Source organism: Sapajus apella, unplaced genomic scaffold (genome assembly GCF_009761245.1).
Source record: "Sapajus apella isolate SASKATOON/1434 unplaced genomic scaffold, GSC_monkey_1.0 scaffold204, whole genome shotgun sequence".
Lineage (NCBI taxonomy): Eukaryota > Metazoa > Chordata > Mammalia > Primates > Cebidae > Sapajus > Sapajus apella.
The window spans coordinates 183,574-201,235 of NW_022437144.1; the positions used below are offsets into that span (position 1 = coordinate 183,574).

The 17,662-nt window shown below is 41.1% G+C and overlaps 1 protein-coding gene and 1 non-coding gene across 3 annotated transcripts in view; both read left to right on the plus strand.

Moving 5' to 3' along the window:
- Positions 1-17,662, plus strand: part of HDAC8 (histone deacetylase 8) — a 227,381-nt gene that overhangs the window by 20,497 nt on the left and 189,222 nt on the right. The window lies entirely within an intron of this gene.
- On the plus strand, positions 16,906-17,045 carry LOC116544061. The gene has a single exon (XR_004265793.1). It is a non-coding gene; the product is annotated as a U4 spliceosomal RNA (small nuclear RNA).

Sequence of the window (17,662 nt, forward strand, 5' to 3'; positions counted from 1 at the left end):
GGGTATAGTTTAAGTTCATTGTTTCTTTGTTGACTTTCTGTGTTGATGACCTGTCTAGTGTTGTCAGTGGAGTATTAAAGTTCACCACTATTATTGTGTTGCTGTCTATCTCATTTCTTAGGTCTAATGGTAATTGTTTTATAAATTTGGGAGCTCCAGTGTTAGGTACATATATATTTAGAATTGTGATATTTTCCTGTTGGACTAGTCCTTTTATCATTATATAATGTCCCTCTTTGTCTTTTCTAATTGCTGTTGCTTTAAAGTTTGTTTTGTCTGATATAAGAATAGCTACTCCTGCTTGCTTTGGGTGTCCGTTTGCGTGGGATGTCTTTTTCCACCCCTTTACCTTGAGTTTATGTAAGTCCTTATGTGTTAGGTGAGTCTCCTGAAGACAGCAGAAACTTGGTTGGTGAATTCTTATTCATTCTGCCATTCTGTATCTTTTAAGTGGAGCATTTAGGCCATTTACATTCAATGTTAGTACTGAGATTGAAGTACTGTTCTATTCATCATGCTAGTTGTTGCCCGAATATCTTGTTTTGTTTTTTAAATTGCGTTATTGTTATTGTTATATAGGTCCTGTGAGATTTATGCTATAAGGAGATTCTGTTTCAGTTTATTTCAAAGATTTGTTTCAAGATTTAATGCTAGTTTTGGCAATTCTTGTAGTGGCTTTGTAGTGGTGAATTCTCTCAGCATTTGTTTGTCTGGAAAAGCCTGTATCTTTCCTTCATTTATGAAGCTTAGTTTCACTGAATACAAAATTCTTAGTTGATAATTGCTTTGTTTAAGGAGGCTAGACATAGGACCCCAATCCCTTTCAGCTTGTAGGGTTTCTGCTGAGAAATCTGCTGTTAATCTTATAGGTTTTCCTTTATAGGTTACCTGATGCTTTTGCCTCTCAGCTCTTAAGATTCTTTCCTTCATCTTGACTTTAGATAACCTAGTGACTATGTACCTAGATGATGATCATTTTGCAATGAATTTCCCAGGTGTTCTTTGACTTTGTTGTATTTGGATGTCAAGATCTCTAGCAAGGCTGGGGAAGTTCTCCTCTGTTGTTCATTCAAACATATTTTCCAAACTTTTAGATTTCTCTTTTTCCTTGGGAACACCAATTATTCTTAGATTTAGACATTTAACATAGTCCCAAACTTCTTGGAGGCTTTGTTCATTTGTTAAAATACTATTTTCTTTGTCTTTGGCAAATTGGGTTAATTCAAAAGCCTTGTCTTTGAGCTCTGAAGTTCTTTCTTCTGCTTGTTCAATTCTATTGCTGAGACTTTCCAGTGCATTTTGCATTTCTTTAAGTGTGTCCTTGATTTCCAGAAGTTGTGATTGTTTATTTATGCTCTCCTTTTCACTGAAGAATTTTTTTTTCATATCCTGTATTGTGGTTTTGATTTCTTTAAGTTGGACTTCACCTTTCTCTGGTGGCTCCTTGACTAGCTTGATATCCGATCTTCTGAATTCTTTTTCTGGCAACTCAGGGATTTTTGTCTTGGTTTGAATCCATTGCTGGTAAGCTAGTATGATCTTTTGGGGATGTTAAAGAACTTTGTTTTGTCATAATACCAGAATTGTTTTTCTGGTTCCTTCTCATCTGGGTAGACTATGTCAGAGGGAAGATCTGGGACTCAAGGGCTGCTGTTCAGATTCTTTTGTTCCCCAGGGTGCTCCCTTGATGTGTCATTCTCTGCCTTCCCCTAGGAATGGGGCTTCCTGAGAGCTGAACTGTAGTAATTGTTTTTGCTCTTCTGGGTTTAGCCATTCAGCTGAGCTACTGAGCTCTGGCCTGGTACTAGGGAGTGTCTGCAGAGTCCTGTGATATAATCTGTCTTCAGGTCTTACAGCCATGGCTACCAGAACCTGCTCCAGTGGAGGTAGCTGGAAAGTGAAGTGGACTCCATGAGGGTCATTGGTTGTGTTTTTGTTCAGTGCACTGGTTTTGTATTGGTTGGCCTCCAGCCAGGAGGTGGCACTTTCAAGAGCTCATCAGCTGTGGTTCTATAGGAAGGATGCAAACTTGCCCTGGGGACACCTGGTTAAGTATTCAGGTTTCTCAGGCAGTGGGCAGGGTCATAGAATGCCCAAGAGATTATGACCTTTGTATTTGTCTATTGGGGCAGACATAGAAAGACCACCAGGTGGAGGCAGGGGTAGGCATGTGTCTGAGCTCAGACTCTCCTTGCTTGGGGCCTGCTATAGCTACTGTGGGGGATCGGGATGTGGTTCCCAGTCCAATGGAGTTATATTCCCAGGGAGATTATGGCTGCCTCTGCTGAGTCATACAGGCCTCCAGGGAAGTGAGATAAAGCCGGCAGTCACAGGCTTCTTCCCGTTCCCACGCAGCCTGCAGTCCTAGAGGCTGGTCTCACTCCCACCATGTCCCTTCAACAGTACCCAGTCTATTTCTAGGCAGCCAGGGCTGAGACCAGGGCTGAGAACTTGACCCAGACCATGAGCCTCCCTGTTGAGAAAGCAAGCAGACTTACAGTTGTTCAGCATCTCAGGAAGCCTGCAGCAGTGATCCGGTTCCTTCAAAAGGTCTGTGGATTTTCTTGGCTTTCCTGGTATGTTCCTCCGGTAGTTCTTGGAGTAAAAGTTTATGATGTGAATCTCCACAGGCTGCTCTGTCCATCCGAGCAGGAGCTGTAAGCTGGTTCTGCCTCCTGTCCACCATATTAATAGGCAGAATTATTGCTGATTTTTTAAAGATATTTTTCTCTAGTTTTCAAAATTTCTGTCATGATATTATATTATTTTGTAGCTGAAATTTTACCAAGATAAAAAGAGACCCCCCCAAAATGACAGCAAATATAACAAAGGGTTAAAATCTCTAACTGTTCTAATTGATTATTTTAAACACTAATATTCAGATACATGAACAAAAAAAAAACACAAAAAGACAATTCACAAAAGAGAAAACAAATATTAAACAAGCATGAAAAAATATTTAGCATCACTAATAAGTAGAGGAATTGAAATATTATACCATTAGCCCTTGAACAACACAGTTGTGAACTGTGGGGATTCATTTAAATGCAGATTTTTTTCTATAGATATAGTCAGCCCTCCATATCAGTGGGTTCTGCATCTGCAACCAAACACAGATAGGAAATACAGTAGTTACCAAATGCAAAACCTGCACATACAGAGGGCTGACTTTCATCATCTGCGGGTTCCATGGCACTGACTGTGGGACTTGAGTATGCATGGATTTTGGTATCTGCTGGGGTCCTGGAACCAATTCCCAATAGATATGAATGGATTGTATATATATCTTTCCCTCCTACCAAATATAAGCCAAAGAAAGGAAGATCTTTAACTGATAACATCTATTACTCTTGGTAATCTAGTCTAAGGAAGTAAACCGAACCAAAATATGATAAAGATGTATTTATGAAGATGGTACTTTCTCTCTTACTTATAGTAGCCAAAAAAGGGGCAGGAGGGAGACCTAAATATTCAACAGCAGTGGGTTAGGTAGTATACCACAGCATATCCACTTGAAGGAATATTATAAAACCATTAAAAATGGTGGCTCATACAACTGCATAAATAGAAAAAAAAATGCCTATCTTATAATGTTGATTTTGTTTTTAAAGGGCAGTTGACTAAACCTCATATATTCACTCAGATTAGAGTCCTGTAAAAATATATATACATATGAAAAAAATCTTAGAAGGAAACATAACAAAATATTAACAGTGGCTTTGTGACAATGGTGATATTAGCTATGTTTGATATATGTGTGTGTGTGTGTGTATGTGTGTGTATATATATATATATATATATATTTTTTTTTTTTTTCCCCTGCAACAAGGGTTTCACTCTGTCACCTAGGCTGGAGTGCAGTGGTGCAATCATAGCTTACCGCAGCCTCAGCCTTCTGTCCTCAAGTGATCCTCTCACTTCTGCCAAGTAGCTGGGACCACAACAACTGGCTATTTTTTTTTTTTTTTTTTTTGAGATGGAGTTTTGCTCTTGTTGCCCAGGCTGAGTGCAATGGCACAATCTTGGCTCACTGCATCCTCCAACTCCCTGGTTCAAGCGATTCTCCTGCCTCAGCCTCCCAAGTAGCTGGGACTACAGATGCACACCACCACACCTGGCTAATTTTTGTACTTTTAGTAGAGACGGGGTTTTACCATGTTGGCCAGGCTGGTCTCAAACTCCTGATCTCAGGTGATCCGCTTGCCTTGGGCCCCTAAGGTGCTGGGATTACAAGCACGAGCCACTGCATGTGGCTCATCTCGCTAAATTAAAAAAAAAAAAAATTGTAAAGGAGGAATTCATGTCCTTTGCAGGGACATGGATGAATCTGGAAACCTTCATTCTCAGCAAACTGACACAAGAACAGAAAACCACATACTGCATGTTCTCACTCATAAGTGGGTGTTGAACAATGAGAACACATGGATGCAGGGAGGGGAATATCACACACTGAGGTCTGTTGGGGAGTGGGGGGCTAGGGGACCCATAGCAGAGGGTGGGGAGGTAGGGGAGGGATAACATTAGGAGAAATACCTAATGTAGGTGACGGGGGGATGGAGGCAGCAAACCATCAGGGCATGAGTATACCTATGTAACAATCCGGTAAGATCTGCACGTGTACCCCAGAACCTAAAGTATAATTAAAAAAAATTTTTTTTGTTTAATAGAGATAGGATCTCCTTATGTTGCCTAGGCTGGTCTTGAACTACTGGCCTCAGGTGATCCTCCCACCTCAGATTCCCAGAGTGCTAGGATTGCAGGTGTTAGCCACAGTATCCAGCTCTATATTTTCATATGTACACACTTACATAGTATACCCACATTTTTTCTGTTTCCCATATTTTCTCTAATGTGATTATATTGCTTTTATAAATAAAACTTTTTTTTTTTTTGAGACAAAGTTTCACTCTTGTTGCCCAGGCTGGAGTGCAATGGCATGACCTCGACTCACTGCAACCTCTGCCTCCCAGTTTCAAGCGATTCTCCTGCCTCAGCCTCCTTAGTAGCTGGGATTACAGGCATGTGCCACCACACCCAGCTAATTTTGTATTTTAATAAAGACAGGGTTTCTCCATGTTGGTCAGTCTGGTCTCAAACTCCCGACCTCAGGTGATCCATTCGCCTCAGCCTCCCAAAGTACTGGGATTATAGGCATGAGGCACTGAGCCCAGCCATTAATAAAATTTTTACAAAAAAAAAACTGCTGGAAACAAGGCAGGAAGTAGTTATAATGCCGTGTGGTCAGAGTGCTAGCATTACATACAAGATAGTGTGGTGTCCAGAAGAAGGACTAGGAGTTTGCTTTTCCCTTGGTGGGATAGAAAATTCCAAGCAGAGGGAATAATGTAAGTCTGGCAACAAGAAAGTACAGAACATTTGGAGAACCACAAGTAGTGAAATGTGGCCAGAGTCTGAGGGCAAATAGAACAAGGTCAGATGATAAAGGTTTTATAAGCCATCCTGAGGAACTGGAGTTTTTTCTGGGGTTGGAGGGAATTTACTAAATAATTTTAGGGAGGATTGAAAATGTACTGGTTGGATTGGAGGGAACTGAGACTGGAGGCAGAGGAGGCTTTCATAATCAGTGAATTAACAAACATCTATTAAACTCCCTCTGTATGCCAGGCACTGAGGAAACAAAGAGGTATACAGGAGGTTCTTATTGCTCGAGGGCAGTTGGCACTACACAAAAGGCCATTAGTGAATTTATTTTAAAAGGAGACCAAAATTTTAGAGTAATAGTGGAAGGAGTAGAGTTTGATTAGGATTCTAGCTTGAATAACTAAAAACTTAAAATATACAAATTTTTTCTCATTTAATAAAAATGAAAGCTAGATATAACAATGCACTAATTCTTAAAACAAACAAAAAATGTATGAAGAATTCATAGCTTTTGTTTTGGGCCTAATTTTTCAAACAAAATTGCATGATATTTCAAGATGGTATGTTTCACTTCCTTGGAGATATTTGTAGCATGACCTTTAAGAGGGCTGATTTTGCCAAAATATTTAAAGACTTCGTTAATGTTCCCAAAGGCATTTTCTTAATCACTTGGTATTCAAGTCATTTTGTTTTGAACCGCTTTTAAAATCATTCTTTATACATATTTTTCTCCTCTTCAATTGTAGACTGGTCTACCAGATACTTATCAGTTTTGTGTGTGCATGCTGACTTCATGATATCCAGCATGTTTTTATGAGATTTATAATTTTATTTTCTAACAGATTTGAATTGAATTGCTAGCTAATATACCTGACAATCCATGAGAGTCAAAATGATTGACCAGATGGATGGGGTTAGACTCTAGTATTTGAAGGAGAGGGTTCTTTGAGCTGAGACTGATATAAGTGGTCAGTTCATTAGCAGACACTTTTGTATTATGAAAGCTTTTTTATCCTGAGAAAACCTCAAAACCTGGTACTGCTGGGGCTAAGATAATAAATTCTCAGTAATAAGATCTGCCTATTTCAGCAAAGGTGTAGTGCAGTGTTTTTCAAACCAAAGACTGCAATTTGTTAATAAACATTCTATCAGTTTAGTAGGCTACAAGCAGCTTTCTTTCATATCAAGGTAGGATTCATGAAACTTGTTCTGGTGTGTGTGTGTGTGTGTGTGTGTGTGTGTGTGTTAGGTCACAGTGTAAAATGTCAAGTCACTGTAGCATAGAATGACTGTGAACTTTGAAGTAAGACCTGGATGTAAATTAAGGCCCCACCCCTTACTAGTTATGTGTATAATCTTGGGGTTATTCTAGGAACAGCATGTGCAGATGCTTAGAGGTGTGAAAGTTGTTGGGGTGGGACTTCCAAGTCTGTCATTAAAGCTGGAACCATAGGTTTCTATAGATAAATAGCCAGAGATAAGGTTGGAGTGGCATAAAAAGTCCTCGAATGCCAAGCTAAACAGCTTGGATTTGATCCTTTAGGTCAGTGGTTCTTAAGCTTTTTTAGTCGTCGACCCCACTGAGTTTTCCACCACCAAAAATGGTTAAGAACCACTAACTTAAAGAATGTACATACATCCCCTAGAAAATGTACATACACAAATTTTTCCTTGTAGTTTCAGAAAGTGTAAGGATTTCCTAAAGCCCATGTATGGGTCCCAGCTTAAGAACTCCAGCTTTAGACAGTGAGAAGTCACTGAAAGAATATTTAGCCAGGAAGAAGTAACATTGTCAGACATGCATTTTAGGAATATGACTCTAGCAATAGTCAGCAGTTAAACCAGAGGGACAGAAACTGTCCATAGAGAAATCTGTGAGGACATTATTTTGATAATATATCCAAGAAGAAATGAAAGCAGTAGTGATGAGTACAGAAGAGAGAATAAATTTGGGCTGGGCTAGGTGGCTCAAACCTATAATCACAGCACTTTGGGAGGCTGAGGCATGTGAGTCACCTGAGGTAAGGAGTTCGAGACCAGCCTGACCAACATGGAGAAACCTCATCTCTACTAAAAGTACAAAATTAGCTGGGTGTGGTGGTGCATGCCTGTAATCCCAGATACTCAGGAGGCTGAGGCAGGAGAATTGCTTGAACCTGGGAAGCGGAAGTTGCAGTGAGTCAAGATCATGCTATTGCACTCCAACCTGGGCAACAAGAGCGAAACTCCCATCTCAAAACAAAACGAAACAAAAAAAGAAAAAAAGGAAGAAGAGGAAATAAATTCAAAAGCCATTTAGTAGATAGAATAGATAGTAAAGAAGACCAATTAGATATAAATGATAAGGAAGGGGTAGTCTAGAGTTCTTGTGTAGATGATTGAGTAAATTGTTACCATTAAGAAGCTTATAGGGTGAGGAATCATGTGTTTATGGAATATGTAACTGAAGATGTCTATTAGAGAGCTGATAATAGGGCCCAGCCCAGGACTTCTCCACCTTTAATGTGTATATGAAATCTCAGGGATTCTTGTTTAAATGCAGATTCTGATTCAGGAGGTCTGAGATGGAACCTAGGAATATGCATTTCTAACAAGATCCCAGGTAATACATACTGCCAGTCTGTGGCAGTATCTGCACACTGTATCTGCAGTATTAAAATGTTATGGGGAGTCAATTAGGAAAAGGTACCTAAAAAGGCTCTTTCAGTAGAGGTGGCACATGATAATGAAAAAATGGTTGACAGCCTGTGCAACATAGCGAGACTTCATCTCTACAAAGAATTAGAAAATTAGCTTGGCATGGTGGTGTGAGCCTGTAGTCTTAGCTACTCAGGAGGCTGAGGTGTAAGGATTCCTTGAGCCCAGGAGTTTGAGGTTGCACCACTGCACTCCAGCCTGAGTGACAAAGCAAGACCCAGTCTCAGAGAGAGGGGGAGACACACACAAACACACACACACACACACACAGAGACACAGAGAGACACGGGGGGGGGGGGTGTGTGAGAGAGAGAGAGAGAGAGAGAGAGAGAGAGGGAGGAGGGGAGGGGAGGGGAGGGGAGGGGAGGGAGAAACAGAAATGGTTGAGAAACAATGCTGTAGAGATGAAGTAAGATTTGTCAGTAAGGAGGTGATGATGAAGATGACTTCAAAGGATGAAAAGGGATGTGCCAGTGAGACAAGGAGGTGGCAGGGTGGGGGTATTTCAGAAGGCCAGAATAGCATTTGCAAAAGTCATTAAAGCTGGAATGTAAAATAGAAAGGCAGAAATAAAATAAACAATGTAAAATAAAAAGCAGAGCAATGTAATATAGCTCGGCAGATTTGGGAAACTACACATAGCTCAGTATTGCTGGAGCGTTAAGGTGTAAAGTAGATAATGGCAGAAGAAGAAGTAGAAACATAGAAAATGGGTCATGAAGTACTTCATGTATATTGGAATCACTGAATTTTAAAATGTAGATTTCTAGGTCTCTCTCAGACATCTTGATTTGGTAGGTTTGGGGTAGTGCATAGGAACCTGCACTTTCAAACTCTAGGAGTAATTCTGATGTACAAATTTTAATAAGCTCTGCTGTAGGAAATGGGAGACAGTGAAAAATTACATTAGGAAGTAACATGGTTAGATTTGTGTTGTAGGAAAATAACTGATTGAAGTTATAGCAGATGGATTGCAAGAGGCATAGGCTGGAGGTAGGGAGACCGCTTAAGGTATCACAGTGCCACTGAAAAGTGATGAAGACCTGAACTGAGGCAGAGCAATGAGATTAGGGGGTGGGGAATGGTGAAAGCTGACTTGAGACAGCTTTAAGAGGTAAAAGCAAGTATTGATGATTAAGTAGATATGGGAGGAGATGAAAAATGAGGAGGATAACTCGGGCTTCTGGCTTGCTTAAGTGGAGTCCCAAGCAAAATGGGAAGTAATAGCAATAGCTAACCTACGTTGAGCTATATGGTAGGCACTACCTTATGTGCATTTTTCTCATGTATCCTCATAGGAACACTAAGCAGTAGGTAATAATTATTATGTCTATTTTACACACGGAAATGCAGAGAGGTTAAATGACTTTCTGAAGGTTGGTAAGTAGCCAAGTTGAGATTCAAACCCAGGCAATCTGATTCTTCAAGCTGGGTTCTTAACCACTGTGCTACACTTACTACACTACTTCAATAAATAGGAATAGGTGGTGGTGTGCATCAGAGGTAATATACAGGGAAATTTGATATCCGGATTTGGAAATGGAAGTAGAAGCTGGAACTGGAGATACATCTGTTGCCAGTATATCAAGTGGTGGTGCAAACCATGAAAATGGATGAGATTACTTAGGGAAAAGGTAGATAATAAGGAGAAAATGAGTAAAGCCTAGAACCCCAGAAGACACCACCTTGTAATGGGCAAGCAGAAGAGATTCCAGCCAATTCAGCTGAAAAGCAACAATGAAGGCTAGTCACATAATCAAAATAGAAAGGGGTTACTGAATCCCAAGGGAGCAGAAGAGTTTAAGGAAGAAGAGTTTTCAACAGTTTCATGTACCATGAAGAGGCAATCTAGGCAGGTACTGAAGTGTCGGTCATATTTGGCAATTAAGATGGCCATTAATGACCTTGGTCAGAGAACTTTCTAGAAAGTGATGAAGTATACCTCAAACCATTGTATGGTGAGTAGTAACTAAGAAATAGGAAAGAAAGACTACTCTGTCCAGAGGTTTGAATGAGAAAGAAAGAAAGAAAAGAGGAGGGGTGTGGTCAAGGGAAAGTAAGGGTCGAGGGGTGGTTTGCTGGTTTTGTTTTAAGAGATTAAGAACATTTATGGGCTGAAGGGGAAATACCAGAAATATGAAAAAGATGAGATGGAACAAACTCTTAGAGGTGGCAGGAGAGAGTGAAGTGAATGTCTTTTAGAGAAGAAGCATCTCTTGTGAAGCCAGAGTGAAAGAAGTCAAGAATGGGTGTGGCAGAAGAGTGTGGGGGGTGCCTGCTAGCACACTGGCAAAGTGCCTGCTCAGTGGCCTCTGTTTCTCTGTGTTGCCCTCTTGCCCTCTTGTGTCACTAGTTCACAGACGTCTTTGAATCCTTTGATTCTGCCTTTTGTCGTCAGTGTCTAAGGAAGTCATCTTGTTTCATGTAAATTCCCTGAAATGGAACTTACCCTATCCATGGCATTATTCATTTCACTCAGCACAGTGACTCCTAACCTCCAGTATGTGTCGAGCTCACATCTGGCTTGGTTACTTTGACCGGCTAGTCCTCACCCTTCCACCAGCTTTATCTAATGTCTTATTCTGTTTAGTTCTGCATCTCAGTTCCCAATATTTTCCTTCATCTTACTCTGATAATCCATTTAAGACCCACATCTCTAATTTGACCACATCCTTCTTCCCCCCACAATTCTGTTATTTACCTTCTTAACCCATGACATTTCAGCCTTCTGCCCAGCAACATGGAATCTATGCCAGCTAGGCCCTCTCTGTCCTACTTCCCTGCTAATTGAGGGAGAAATTACTCTCTCCTGGAATGCTATTGGCTTCTGGGAGTCCAGCTGGAGGCAGTAAATGGTAGAGCCATAAAGTTCTATGCCCTTTGTCTTGGCAAGCTCTACAGGAAGAATGTAGAACTAAACCTCCAACTCTTAGTTATCACCCACCCAGCAGTTAGGATCAAAGCTACTAGAGCTGTATCCCAAGAGCTCCACCTCCTTTTGCTTCAGATAGAGTGAATGGCAGTGAATTACACTACAGTTCCAGTTCCCCAAAGGACTCTGTGCACAGTGTAACTTGTTAACCAAGCTGCCAAACCTCCTCCTCTATCTACACCACCCCAGCTCTAGCCTTTGTAAACAAATAGATAACTGCATGAAAGTGGAGATCTAGATTCAGTATCAGCAACATTGCCTCAACACCAAGGGAAACCCCTCCTTAAACATGGGGGCATGTCTCTGTACTTGCTATTCACACCCGTTCCGGGCTGGTACCTGTAGAACAGGCACATCACTAGACAAAACCAACAGGCCTTTACCATAGTAGCCCAGATCATTCTCTGTCAATACATGTCCAACCCATAAGGCCCTTCATCAGAAAACTGCCTGGCCAGCCACCAGCATAGTAACCAGCTAGGACATGCTTTGTCCCTATGGCACCCTACCACTAGCCTCTAGTTTGTAAGGGGTGTTCCTAAAATTTCTATAGAACTGGGGAAGATGGTATATCACAGGTGAAGTATGGCACAGGGAATCCCAGCTCAATCAATTACTAGCTTCATCAATTATTACCTCTCTGTGCCTCAGTGTCCTTATTTATAAAATGGAGATGACAATAGTATGTACCTTATAGGGTTATAAGGATTAAATGTGATAATTGCAATTAAAGAGCTTAGCAAGAGCCTGGCTCATAGCAAGTGTTTGATGAAAGTCATTTATTATATCCAGACTAGGTTATACTCAGGGGTTCTTAGGCAACCTCTCAGACAAGTTCCTGGTCCAGTAGGTCTAACTGCCTGTGCAGCTGAGGTCAGCCTTGATATTGTTTGTTACCCACTACCCTTTTTCCATATGCCACTCCTCACTGAGAATTAAGACCATTCACTACTGCCCTCAAGATTCACATCCTTCACTTTGTCAGAAATTTGCTGCCAGCATTTCCCATGACCTTCTACCCCACCCAAAACAACACAGAGAATTCCCTGTTCAACCCACCCCTCGCACTGCTAGGAGCCAACTCATACCTATAAGGCAAAAAAAGATACTACCTACCAAGAGACAGAGCGACCACCCCTAAGTGATGAGGATGACTATGTGGTAGCCCTGGTACCCAGGACTTGCCTTACTCCCAAAGGAGCAGATGCTCTCTGAGTCTAAAATCAAGACCTTCTATAAAACAAAAACTTTGGACAGCATCTTGATTCCTCCTCTATCTCTGCCATACTGACCTTGAGACTCTTTCTGGAAATAAAAAAAAGGGAGTTCTTCCTTGTCATAATTATCCCATCCTTAGTGTAATTACTATCCAAAATTAGTCTGGAATCTTCTACATCAATTTCATAGTTGTCTACTTGGGCAATATTTTGAAAAATTCACCTAATGTGGCTTGACAGAATCTCTGGGCTGGAGGTATTAGAGCGATTACAGTAGTACCAACTCCAGGCCAAGCCCCAAAGTGTAAAAATTGTGTTTCTGGACCACATTCTGTTATGCCAGAGTTTACATAGTGCTGGGTGACATGTAAACCTTTTTGAAAGAAGTCTCCAAGGAAGATTGAAAACATCCAGCAATTCCTTAATACCATCAGCAATCCATCTTTATACCCCAGTATTCATCCTGTACGTCTTTATACCCCAATACTTGTCCTCCTTAATAGAAAGGAATTTGGTTCCCTGACACAAAAAATGACCTTCCAGTAGCTTAAAGTCTAGCTCACTTCTACTCCAGCCCTGGCCTATACTGTTGACTAATGCCTTCACCATCCAGGTGTGGGGTGTGGGATGTTGTCCTGTTGCAGGAGAACCTGGGTACTTTGATCTCTGCCCCTGCACCCACTTCTCCAGGAAGCTGGTCCTAACCAAGGTCAGTTACCCCAAGTGGAAATGAGAGCTCTTAGTGATCAAGGCCACTTTAAAGATGGGACATACTTCCTTTCAGAGGCAGCTGTGGTGATGAGCTCAAACCATTGCAGCCTGTACCAGCCAGGACAGACTCGCACCCATCCTGTTTCAGAATTCAGAATCTTAAGAGGAAGTGGAAATGGTTCCAGTTTTAGAATGTCACAGCCATTTACCTCAGCGACAGCATAGGTAACAGGCAGATGCACATGTAGAACATAAAGATCCTGGTTCATCATGGGGCAGCCCAGAAGTTTATGCTCCACGTGCCCCATTCTAATAGGATCCGGGGTTGCGTGTGCCCATCAGCACTACTCCAACAAGCCCACACAGCTATTCAAATTTGCTTGTCACCTGATGGATCATATTTCATAATGTGGTCTGCAGACCACCTTCATCTTAATCCTAAAATGATGATTCCTGAATTAGACCCTCTAGGGGTAGAGCCCAGGAATATTCATTTTTAACCAGTGCCTCCCCAGGTGATTCAGCACATTTTGAGAACTCTTCATCTAAGGGTTCTCTTAGTTGCCTCCTGTCTGACCTAACCTCTAGTATGCCTTTATGATTTCTACAGTTGAAACAAAGATAGACCAAGGTATCTTCCAGGCCCTTGGGCCATTGGGACATTGTCCCAGTGAACCTTATTGTAGATTCACATCTAGAACACCTTCAACCAGTGATTAATCCCTCTTACTCTCTTAGCCCAATTCACACCAACTACTACTGCCTTGTTCATCTAAAAGGTCTTCCCTTTCTCAAGTTCCCTGGCCATCTGCTCTCCAGCCACGGCCATATGCATTAACTAGGTACTGGGGGACAGTACTGCTGCTACTCTAACACATAACACATTGGTTCTCCACCCCAGATTCCTCAGAATGCATTTCTTAACAACTCACTACACCCCTCCATCCAGGCCTCTTCCCTTCAAGACATCAATCATTTCTAGCCTACTATTGCTCTGGCTAGTTACTGAAACCATCAACACTCGAGAGTCTGGCCAATACCTGGGTCACCCAAAACCAAGTATGGACTACACAAGGACGTAGCCAGTTAGCCTTTACCATACAACGTAGCACAGAGGTTAAAAGCAGAAACTCTAAAGTCACACTGCCTGGGTTTGAACCCCACCAGTATCACTTTCTATGTCAGCTTTAACAAGTTACTTAAACCCTCTTTTCCTCAAGTTCCTGAGCTATAGAATGGAGATAACACTACCTACCTCAAAAAACAGTGTGATATGATATGAACTAATATGTGTAAAGCATGTAGAATAGTGCCTGGCACATACTGAGAACCAAAAAGTGTTTGCTCTTAAATTGTATATTACACTAACTGAGTCATTCAGGTGTGAGACATCAGTGAGATTTCGTCTGGGCACAGACTCATCTGCCCATGCCAAAAATTGAAGGACTCTTTATAAACCTTTGAAGTGAAATTCAGTCATCTGCCCATAGACCTCCTACATCAGCAGCTCCTTGAACTTCACGCTCTTCCTCCGCATGATCACTCATCCAGTCTTTTCAGTATTCCTTGGTGTACTTTGACTACCTTGTCTCTGCAATTAGCTCCAGTAACCTGAGGCTAAGACACCAGTTATGTTATGAAAAAGGTGCTAGATTTCCAGCAGCATCATGGTTGGCCTACTACCTGATTTTCTGGGAAGGTTGTTGATCAAGATATAGTTGGGTGGACCACTCAAAGGGACCTTGATATAACCCAAATATAGGTGTGCTTTCCCAGCTCAACCTCAGCAATTTCTCTTAAATGTTATTCTGAGCTGGGTGGTAATGGAGTGATTACAGTAGCACCAACTGCGAGCTAAGCCTCAAAGTGTGAAAGTGGTATATGTTCACTTTCAGTTCAAGGTACCAGGACTGGGAGTAAATTACTTGCCTCCACCCTCACTTCCTGACCCCAGATCAGTTGAACCACTCTACCTATTCTCACTGATAAAGGAAAAAGATCAAACTATTATGCTCAGTGACCAAGGTAGAGATTGGGAAAGTATAAACAAAATTAATGACGGCAGATGTGAAAAGAAAGGATAGCATTTGAGAGTATAATTGAGAGAATGGACATGGCGATCAATTGGCTGTGGGGGTAAAGAGAAGGGAAATGTCAAAAATACCCAGTTTCTTGCTTAAGTAGATGGAAATATTTTAGCTAAGACTGGAAATGCCATACCAAAAAATATATAGAAGTATCAAAGGATTTGTGACCGAGAGAAATCTGAGTGAGTAAATGTATAGGCAGGAGAAGGTGGTAGAGAGTAGATTAATTGGTGGGTATCTGATTGACATCCTAAACTTAGTATGTCCAAAGCTGAACTTGTAATATTTCCCTCCCATATGGCAACCCTATTCTTCTAGTTGTTTAAGCTAAACATACCAGAATTACCCTTGACTCCTTTCTTTCACACCTCAGATTCAATCTGTAAAAAAACTGTCAACCTTGTCTTCAAAATATATCCAGAATCTGACCACCTCTCACTACCTCCAGCACTACAACCCTAGTCCTAACTACGATCATCTCTCTCATAGATTATTGCAACAGGCTCCCAACTAGTGTTCCTGATTCTAGCCTTGCCTCTCTTTGGTCTGTTCTCCAAATAATGTTAAAATGATCTTTTTAAAACTAATTAGATCCTGTTACTCCTCTTCTCAAAACACTGCACTGGCTCCCTGTTCCACTCAGAGTAAAAGCTGAAGGCCCTACCATGCCCTACAAGGCCCTGCACAATATCCCCTTTTCTCCTCTCCCTGGTAAAACTACCATTTTCTTCTTTCCCTCACTGTTCTTCAGGCACTGGACTCCTTGTGCTCCCTTGGACATATCAGGCATGTTCTCACCTCTAGGCCTTTGCCCTTGCTGCTCCGACTGCCTGAAATGCTCTTCCCCTAAGGATGTCCTTCACCTCCTTTAAGTCTTTGCTCAAATAACACTTTCTCAGTGAGGCCTTTCCTAACCACATTTTTAAAAATTTGCATACCATAGAAAAACCTCCTATCATCTTTTCCCTGTTTTATTGTTATCCATACTATTGATAATTTGAAAAATAATTTGCTTGTTAATTATATCTGTCTTGTTTCACCCTCCCCCTACCACTAGAACATAAGCTTCATGGAGGTAGGAATTCTTGTCTGTTTTGTTCATTACTATAGCTTCACTGCCTAGAACTTTACCTAGCACATAGTAAGCCCTCAGTAATACAAGGGCCCAGCTCGTATTGTTGGGGAATGGACAAGTGTGAAAGTTGTTGTGGATGGGCAGGACAGAGATGAATAGGAAATGTTAATTCCCAACCCTTTAAAAGACTGTCCATGATAGTGTTACCAGTTGACTTACTGAATATTAAAATGTTTGGGAAATAAAGTTATTAAATTGGAATGATCAGTTAATGCCTTCTCAAGATAGATTCTCAAAAAATATTTGTTGAATGAATCAGTGGTAATATCTTGACAGATATTAAATTATCAGGACCAGGGAAGAGAGAAGGTGAGAGGTTCCACATGGCAGTCAGAGATTAGAGTGCTCACAAAGTCAAGCAGTCAGGATATCAGAGATTCCAGCATACTGAACATTACTAGACTGTGGGTTGTTATGTAAGTTTCACATTTTAATCAAAAAACCACTAGAGGGAGTGCAAGGTTAAATCAAGTATGTTTTCTGCTTAATGAAATTCTATTAACGTCATTCTCGTTTCTATTTATTGATCTGATGTTCATCTAAACTGTTTCATCAGGTCAGAGTGTTCTCCTGCACCACTTTCTTTCATCAGTCCGGTATCTGACTCATAATCGGTCTTCAATAAGTATTTAAAATTTGAATAAAAGAATGAAAGAATGAGTATTTAGAATCAACAGATTTTCACCTTGAAATTTGTTTTACTAATTGACAGTGGTCAGTATTTCCATCAAGAAGCCATTCTTCAGTTTTGCACAGTGGCAATATCATAGCCAGTGAGGTCTATCTGAGGCGCGATTATTGTTAATTGAAAATTTTCCCAATACCCTGCCATGACGACTTGAAATATAGTCGGCATTAGCAATTTTTGACAGTCTCCACGGAGACTGAATAAAAAAACAAAAAACAAAAAAACCATTCTTCAGAGTTCATAACCTAGCTGATAAAGATAACACTCTTGATCCTTAGTCTTAAATAATGTTTAGGCAAGAGGAGGAAAAGAGTCAGACTTGGAGTTTGTATGCCTTATTTGTATAAAAGATTGTGTCAGACAAGAGTATATGTTGTAAGGCCAGAGCTAGGAGTCACTAAAGCCCCAGGCAGGCCTCTGCTCCCATACCAACTCCTCCCTTCTCAGGAGGGGCAGGCAGCTGCTGAATTACGCAATTCCTCTAGGCTTCCTTGACTCCACTAGAATTGTTAGCTCTGCTTTTGCACATGGAGATTTCACTGCTTGAGAAACCTGCTGTCCACAATGTGCTTGAAAGCTGTAGGGTGGTTCAGGAGGAAGAAAGTTAAACAGGCTCTGCTTATTGTCTTAATAATCCATTGTTCTCACTGAAATTCTCTGAAAGGATTTTGGGTATCTGGATTTGCAGCTTTCTGACCTGGGATATTGTGGGAGGCATGGAGTCCTTGTCTAGTTGTCATCTGATGGCTGAAGCTTCCACCTGCCCTAGATCCAGGCCCATGAGCTGGACCCTCGTATTATGAATTTTTCATT